This window comes from Rhyacophila brunnea, unplaced genomic scaffold (genome assembly GCF_057557595.1).
Source record: "Rhyacophila brunnea isolate RB1 unplaced genomic scaffold, BYU_Rbru_1.0 scaffold_11, whole genome shotgun sequence".
Lineage (NCBI taxonomy): Eukaryota > Metazoa > Arthropoda > Insecta > Trichoptera > Rhyacophilidae > Rhyacophila > Rhyacophila brunnea.
In genome coordinates, this window is record NW_028232763.1 from 8593983 (window position 1) to 8602794 (window position 8812).

At 33.4% G+C, this 8812-nt stretch overlaps 1 pseudogene; it reads right to left on the reverse strand.

The window, feature by feature from the left end:
• Nucleotides 1-337: 337 nt before the first annotated feature.
• LOC147078331 (ATP synthase-coupling factor 6, mitochondrial pseudogene) lies at nt 338-664 on the reverse strand (annotated as a pseudogene).
• Between the last annotated feature and the right edge of the window lie 8148 nt (nt 665-8812).

The window sequence follows — 8812 nt, forward strand, 5'->3', positions numbered from 1 at the left end:
TAAAACGGTGTTGAAGGTGGAAATATATTTTTTAAATTATTAATCGTAAGAGTACATTATTCTCAGAAGGAATATCGGAAAACCATCTTGACGAAGATAACGTACCTTACATACCTAATAAAAACTGCTCATGCACATTATCAAGACTACAAAAATAAACGACTCTCCTCTGCTTAAGTATTAAAAAAAATTATAGAACAAAACTTAAAAACAATTTTATTTGAAAGCATTATAACAATCTATTTATAGATATTGAACGTTACTTTACAGATTTACGAAGTGTTGGGCTACATCGGTGCTATAGTTTGAACAAAATATTATATGAAATTATTCAGATTTACTTGGTAACAGCCTGTTGATCGATTGGATCCAGGGTTGGCTCTTCAAATTTGAATGTGGGGAATTTGGTCATGTCGGTACCGCAGTTTCCTCCGTAAGACTTTGCCAGTTTTTCTAATTCGGCTTTCATTTCGCGTTCGGGGGTGGGATCCACTAGTTTTCCACTGGTGCTTTTCTGTTTGTATTCCTGAACTTTATTGACGAATAGCTGTTGGATGGGGTCTGTAGCCTTCTGTAATGAAAGGACCATAACGCCAAGATTTCTGGATGAAATCAACGCCCCGCAGATCGCCGACACACCGCTCAAAAGTTTAGTGGACAACATCTTCGGTCAGCTCAAATAGAACATGGTGTGTAAAACTCCCATCTCCGCACCCATTATGTATATGCAACCACGTCGATGCGCGGCCGCCTAACATAACCCTTACATGTGCCAGATCAAAGAATTTAAGCCCTCATTTTGTCCCGAGCGGAGCCGCACGGGACTGGTGATGCATCCTTGCACCGAAGTGCGAATGCATGATGTGAATTTATATGGCATTCTATCAAAGTGACTTTAATTTGAAGAATCGCAAGGGGAGTCGGGAGTGTCCTGCGCTCTGGCGTGAAATTTGTTAATACTTACAGAATTATGAAAATAAATTGCGGGACGCAGGTTTACACGTCATCCCGCGGCCGACTGGAGTCTCTAGCGGCCGCGCTACTTTCACACGTCATCCCCGAAGCGCCGTTCGCGGCCGAGTCTCTATCGGCCGCGCCACTCTTGTGATATTATTTTTCGTTACGCCTGTGCGATTTTTCGTAACAAATCCGCCCAGGAGGTCAAGACAAAAGCATGTATCCATGCTAAAATGCTAGATTTAAGGTCATAGTATGTCAGATGCGATTTTTACATGCCGCTGAAAAATGTTACATCTGACAAAAAATGTTTGTTAAGCTGCTTGGCATAAAAAAAAAGAAAAAATAGCTATTAACTTCAACGGAGAACTGAAACGATAAAAAAGTTTGATAAATGAATATTTGGCTTTTGTGATTATATCGATTAAATATTTACTCTAATAAAATAGCATTGTAAACTATCGTGGATTATTTCGGTGGCATAAAAAAAACAATTTTGTGCACACACCTCGTTAAAAGTGTTGCTCAATAAACAGTGAATCGCGAAATGTGGCTTGCTGGAATATTCCATTGAAAAAAGCGATTCACTGTAATATGCAGGTGCTATATTTCAATTGGGAGCTTTGACAATCGAATACCTCAGCTTTTATGACATGGATTTGTATTACAATTGAAATACCTCAATATAAAATTCGTATATATCATCCTTAGCGACGCTCGGAATTTCAATATGAGATGTGTATAAATCATTCGAGAATATTCGTGTCATAATACATTGCGATTGACGCTCGAGTGTGGCGCTAGTATATCGAGATAACTTGTGTATAGTGACACCTTTGAAATTTATTTATAAATAAATAAAAACAAATCTAGAATATAAGATATATTTGCTTATTGAATAATAATAATAATAATATATAGGAGCTTTGAATAATTACCACGCCACAATTAATAAGATAGGTAATATTTTAATAATAAAACAATGACTTAAACATAATATTAATAGATACTTAATCGATATAAATTAGGGCGATCGTGGCATATTATCAACTTACTATTAAACGTAAAGAAAAATACGATAATGCTTGAATTTTATGATAGCCAAGAGAAGGTTGATTTTTTTAAGTTAAGAATCTCTGACTTGCTTATGTGGCGAATTGCAGGATGCCGATCACATCCTCTGGGAATATCCCTATATGTCGGTTGAAAGGGAATTAGACACAATTTAGATACATGTTATATAAAAAAAACTAGTGGTGATTTAATTATTTTATTTTTATCGTGTTTAATACTGACCTACCTGTCATTTGGTCCCGATTTGATATTAAGAAGGTAGGTTTCAAAAAAGCTCTCGACTTTGAATCTGGACGGAAAGCTTCTTTGGGAAGAAAAGTTATAAGAAAAGCTTAAAAAAATTCACACTAGAACGTGATAGAAAATCACTCTAACAGTAGAATATACACAATTTATAATAAGGAAAAGTTTTTCTAAAATCACTACTTTTCAAGAAACCGAAAGAATAGTGAGTTTTATCACTATGTATGTGAACTTATATATTATTATTGCTGTATTATAATATGTATACTTATGATGTATTATGGTTAATTATTTGATATATTCAACGGATTTCCTTATTTTTACGACTTATCTCCCTTTTTCCTTATCTTGGTTTGATTTCTAATATTTGGACTTATCTGCCGACAGATATATTTCACCAAAAAAATATAAATATATAATTTGAAAATTCTAATCTAACCTAACCTAACCTAACCTAACACCCACGGTGGCAGCGCGGCTTAAGCGTTAGACTATCATGCCGTGGGTCCCAGGTTCGAATTCTGGGCCTGGCAAGTACACATATTGTTTTTCAATTTGTGTGTGAGTCAGGGTATGGACCTAATAGGTTGAGCAAGTGGCTGACATCCATTTCTCGTAAAAAACAAAAATCTGTTAATACAAACCTCTAGAGTGGAGGCCCATATGATCCTAATAGGATCGGACATGGTCGGGAAAAAAATCTAACCTAACCTAACCAACGATAAATGAATTAGAAAATTTAAGCATAATTATTGTCAGCATATTATCTACTTATCGTTAGAATGATATATTTATTAAATTTGTATTTACACAGTGTGTTTCACAATAAAATCTTTAAAATCGTTAAGGCAGTAGTGAAAATTTAACGCCCCTATCAAAATATGTCGTACAGGCTCGAAATTTATACATTAATGCAATAAACATAGAAGCGTTTTGCGACATACGCGGTTATTCAACCCATTTTGTGACATACGTGGTTTATTAATAATTCAACTCATAACGTACACATAGTCACTCTAGAATGCGTTCGTATTAAACCAAGCGACATTTCGTAATAAAACTAGAAATACTGTATGGAACAGCACCCCCAGTAATATGCATCATTAACAGTGTACTCCGAATATGGGTAGTTCAAATTTAACCAACCGAAGAACCAATCTAAAATGACAAGACGTAAGTTCCAGGAAAAGATTTTTAACGATTTCTGTGATAACTCGATTTCACAAATGATTTTTTTTATTACGTTGCCTACAATACTCGTGTGGAAGAATATTCTTCGTCCAAAATTTTTCGCCTCAGTAACATTGATATACCTACTACTGGATGAATCATATGCTTCTTAAAATGAAGCCCGATTTTCAGCGACTCGGCCAGTGTTAAAACTTACTATTTTAATATCAGTGGACTTAACTCGATATAAGCTCACTTAATATTTGTCTCGAAAACGACCTGGAAATAATTATGAGTAAACCCGATCTAGCTTGCATCTTACTCTAACTAATAGTCAGCGCATGACGACTTGCTCTGTCCGCTCAGACATGAATTTTTGGTAGCTTGCAAGCTTTGTGTTGCACACCCTTAGGGTCACTATTCCAAGAACGCAAATTTAGTTTTACAGTCAGGGCAATACGGGTGAAATTCGGGAATCCATGTTAACGGTCTTAACGCATTATACCTACAAGGAAATATTATAAGACGATATTCGTAATATTATATTCTTTTGTGGTACATTTTTAAAATGACACTTGTATGGGAACTCCTCATCTAGTAGTATATCAATGCTTAGTAATGAATAATAGACCAAAAATGTAAAATAACCTTATTCCACACATATTTCTAAGACGGTTTTATTTGAGCAAACGACTCTTACAATAACAAATTCATATAAGTTAAAGGAACTAAGTACTTAATAGTCGACTATTGAAAGGAAAACGGACGTAATTGACAAAATCAAATTTTACAGGGCACAAAAACGTTATTGTTATGGTTTTCGGTCAAAGTTAAAATACAAAATAGACATAACCGTCAATTAAATGATAATCAATAATTTTGTTTTTATATCCCTAATTTGATATTAATTATCGTTTTTCCCACATTACTTCCTTCTTATTTTAAAAATTTCAGGTTTCATACTTTGGAAACAATGTGTATTTAGTCGTGTACAACATTATTATCCAATAAAACCTATTATCAAAAAACTGAGGGTTACGACCTTTTTCCTTTCTACATATCGATAAGGACATTATAAGGATTTTATTAAAATTGCTAAAAGGTCCAATACACAAAAATTCTATTTAGTACGAATTAAAAAAATTCAAATGCTTTCTATCTTTGTATTTTGAAGACATAATATAAAATAAGCAACGTATTTTTCCCGCTCATAATATTCGCCATACACATTAAAACAATATATTATTACTAATCAATATCACAGTTTCAATTAAATTTATGATAGATTTTTTACGAATTGTTTCGTTTAAAGCTGTTTCATGTTGTGACATTTAAAAATATCAATAGTATGTTTCCGTTTCCACCACGACTACGCACTCTGTGTGTCAGCGATGTGTCCAAAGGTACGACAAAGTTGGGTTGTCATATCGAAAAAAAACTATCAACCGTTAGCATTGGTATAAGTATCGCATCAAATAAAAAATAGCAACACTTAAAATATGTATTACAAAACTGCATTTTTACTAAATTTATAGTCACGCGGTTTGGCTGTACTTAAAACGTTAATTATGTAAGTACCTACAGAATGTTTGAAAAATAGAATTGACCTAATCTCACCCTATTTCACGGTATATTTTTTTAGGTCGTTATGTATTAAAAATAATAGTTCGTATTACTAATCATACTCTGAGGTTTGGATGTTTCTGACCATTGGTTACTACAGCTACAAGCCAATACCTACTTATGGAAACTTCGATTGGTCCTACCTTTCCTGCCTCATCCGCTGCTGTATATGGATGTCCTATCATTATTGTAATATATTATTATAGAGTGCATTTAGTGACGTGTTCACATCCTGTAGGAATATTTTTTATTGTTTTCGTTAAAAACAGATTATTCTAACATACTTTGGAGACCTCAGAATTCATCTGATTTAGTGTACGAAATACGAATTTTAAAATGCTATTTTAAATCGATATTTGTCTTGACATAGGGAATGGTTTGATAGATGAGTTTCATGATTAATAATACACTAATATTAACACATTTTTAACAAACGTAATCAAGGCTTGAAATGAACCGGAGCGCACCAGAGCGCCATTCCGGTTCATGAAGTCCCCAAAATTATTGCTCCGCCGAGTGGAAAAATTTATTTGACCATCCTAGATATGCCATATAACAAAAAATCTAACACACTTGTTGTTATAAAATATACATAAAATTAGATGATGAGTATGTTAATATTTTAGGCAAATTATTGAGCGCTCCGGTTCGTAAAATTTTCCATTCCGCTGAATGTAATGTATAGCTCAATACTAAGACAATAATTTTATTTTCGAAATCGATATTACCACCAGTTTTTGTATAAAAGAATAGTTTTACTTTGACAACTTTACTGATGAATAACAGGAATGTATATTTATAAATAACACTGACAATATATTTGGTTATTTCATTTACAAATGTTTTATAATTATTCTATTCTAACGCCCACGGTGGCCGCGCGGCATAAGCGTTGGAATATAAGGCCGTGGGTCCCAGGTTCGAATCCTGGGTCTGGCAAGTACACATATTGTTTTTCAATTTGTGTGTGTCAGGGTATGGACCTAATAGTGGCTGACATCCATTTCTCGTAAAAAACAAAATCTGTCAATAGAAACCTCCACTCTGTGGAGGCCCATATGATCCTATCAGGATCGGACATGGTCGAAAAAAAAATGAGAAATAAGTGGTTTTGCAAATCAATGCGATATGGGATCTGATTTTGACAGAACAGTGGGACCACTCGCTTGAGAAATATGCTTGTGCAAAAAGATAGTTTCGGACTTTGTATTAAGAAGGCAGTATTCTGACACACCTACTCAAAACAACTGTGATTTATTGCATACATATTATTTTAAAATTTTACTTCATATAATATAAATAAATGCTCTATAAAAGTACTTACGTTAAAAATAATGGTTAAAATATCGAAAATATTCTAAAGTATGGTAATCGTCAAACAGCTTTTTAAATTATTTAAACTTAATAAATAGTATTGATCCCAAAGTATTGAAAGTATTGATCAAAAATTATCGATACTTTTTTGACAACCCTAGCATGCAGTATGTACCTACCTACGCTCCCCTATTTACGATAATATGTTGATGGTTTGCAAAACTACTGATCGCGTTTTTAATAAATCAAAATGCTGTAATTGGTCAAATTTGAAATATCCTAAGCATTTCATTCGAGGCAAGTACCTTTCTTCGTATTCACTCACCGACGCACAATCCCACATTTTAAATGTGGCCTATTTATTTCCAGAACAAATAAATAGCGACAGAGAGGACGCTGGCGAATAGGCAACGTAGAGAGGTAGAATTATTGAGATGTGTCTTCGAGTCTACGCACCGGCTCGTGCGAACCGGTTGATACAATCAGAGATTGCATAGTAAATTTTTCCTAATCCTCCATGACAATATAATAATCAAACATACATATTTAAAAACAATATAGATAATAATATATTATGCACAACATGAGACTTTATTCCACGTGAATTGCAGTCCGCGAAGTGGAGTCCGTGAAGCAATATAAATAGCTTCCAATCCAGCGACATACACAAGGCGACTATCGACCGCTAAAGTGATTTATTACATACTTGTATTGACGTATTATAATTGCTACAATACGTTAGCCGTCTAAACAGTCAAAACTGTATCTCGCTCTAAATTTTATCACAGCCAAGAGAGGTGCTGGTAAATTAAATATAGCACTTATTGCAAAAATTTCAACCAACTTATTGTAATTGTTTGTATTGTAAAAGTTTGATAATATTTATCACTTTATCACTTTAGCGGTCGATAAGTATAGAATAGACCCACATGAGTGCACAAATCCTGACTTATGATGATGACGAAATAATGCTACATTCTTAGGACCTGATGCATGGAATATCGACGTTATGTAAAACTAATTAATCAAAAATGCTATTCACAGATGTCAACAGATGACAGTGAAATGATAGCAAAACAATGACCAACATAGCAACGTCATTTCTCAGGATCAGAAATATTACGAGTAATTTATTACGATTTTCCGTAAATTATTAAATTATTTTTAATTGATGTACAATCATAAAAATAAGAAATCTGCGTAATATAAAGTAAATAATTAAAAATAATAGGTTATTTAAATTTTAGATAATTTAATGGTTACTATATCAGTGGTTGAATAATAAGTCGTGGATACTAGTTTAATTTTGGATTTTTTTTCTTAAATTGTAAGTACCTAAGTATCGTAACACTAGTCAGTTGGCAAAATATTCATAATATGTCAATCATGGTTTAAAAGTATAAATAAGATATTCATTACTGCTAGTCTTTCGTGTTTGCGTCGATAATCAGTACTCATAAAAAATAGTTTTGTCAGAAATAAGTAAACTATAGTTAGACATTTAATTTATGATTATAATACGGAATTATATACGGTTACATGTAAATTGTACGTAAAACATTTCACCGTAAGCTTTCTTATCTGAGAGAGATGACCATATACTATACGATCTCCAATTTTGTATTAGATTCAATATGAACATTAATTCAATTTTCATAGCTGATTTTGGCAAAATTCATGAATGAAAACCTAACCTAACAAATAATCTAGTATATTGGCTATTTTACCAAAATTTATTTGCTGCTGGCTTCCTGTAAATTGTAAACTGACAAGACCTGTGTTTTATTTAGACATGCATTTTATGTCAGTACTACACGACCCGAAGAGGTTGGACAATCTTTAATATACGGCCATATATTGATTTCCGATACAAAATTTCACGGTGAAGTGTGATACGGCGAACTAAATACGTACAAGTTTCTGTACACTATTATAATATACAGCTGTCAGTCCAGATTCAATTTTGTCACCAGAGAAGCCATCTGTTTATCGTGCGTTATTTATTATTTAGCTAAAAATCGTCTGACAAACTCATAAGCCGACTTATATAAATTATTTTTACTATATATAGTACATTTAATCGTGAAGATAGTTTACTTAAACAAATTTAAATTTCTTGGAGGACATCTCTGGGTGAGAGGGTCCCCCGGAGCTGGAAATAATACGCAGGGACATTATCATAATCCGTAGCAATCGCTCAGTAAAATGGCATATCATTATGCGGACTATTAGCATCGGTACAGTAGACACGCTAAATCTACAAAGTAAAAATAATTATAATGAAAATGGCTGTCTCTTGGGAAACGGGAACAGAGATGTAAGAAAAGTTATGTAGGAACTTTGAGTCCCACTTTGAGGGGATTTCACTGTTACGATAATTTAATGCGAAGCAACAGCTTTCAAAGCGTAAAAGATAATAAGGAATAAATTA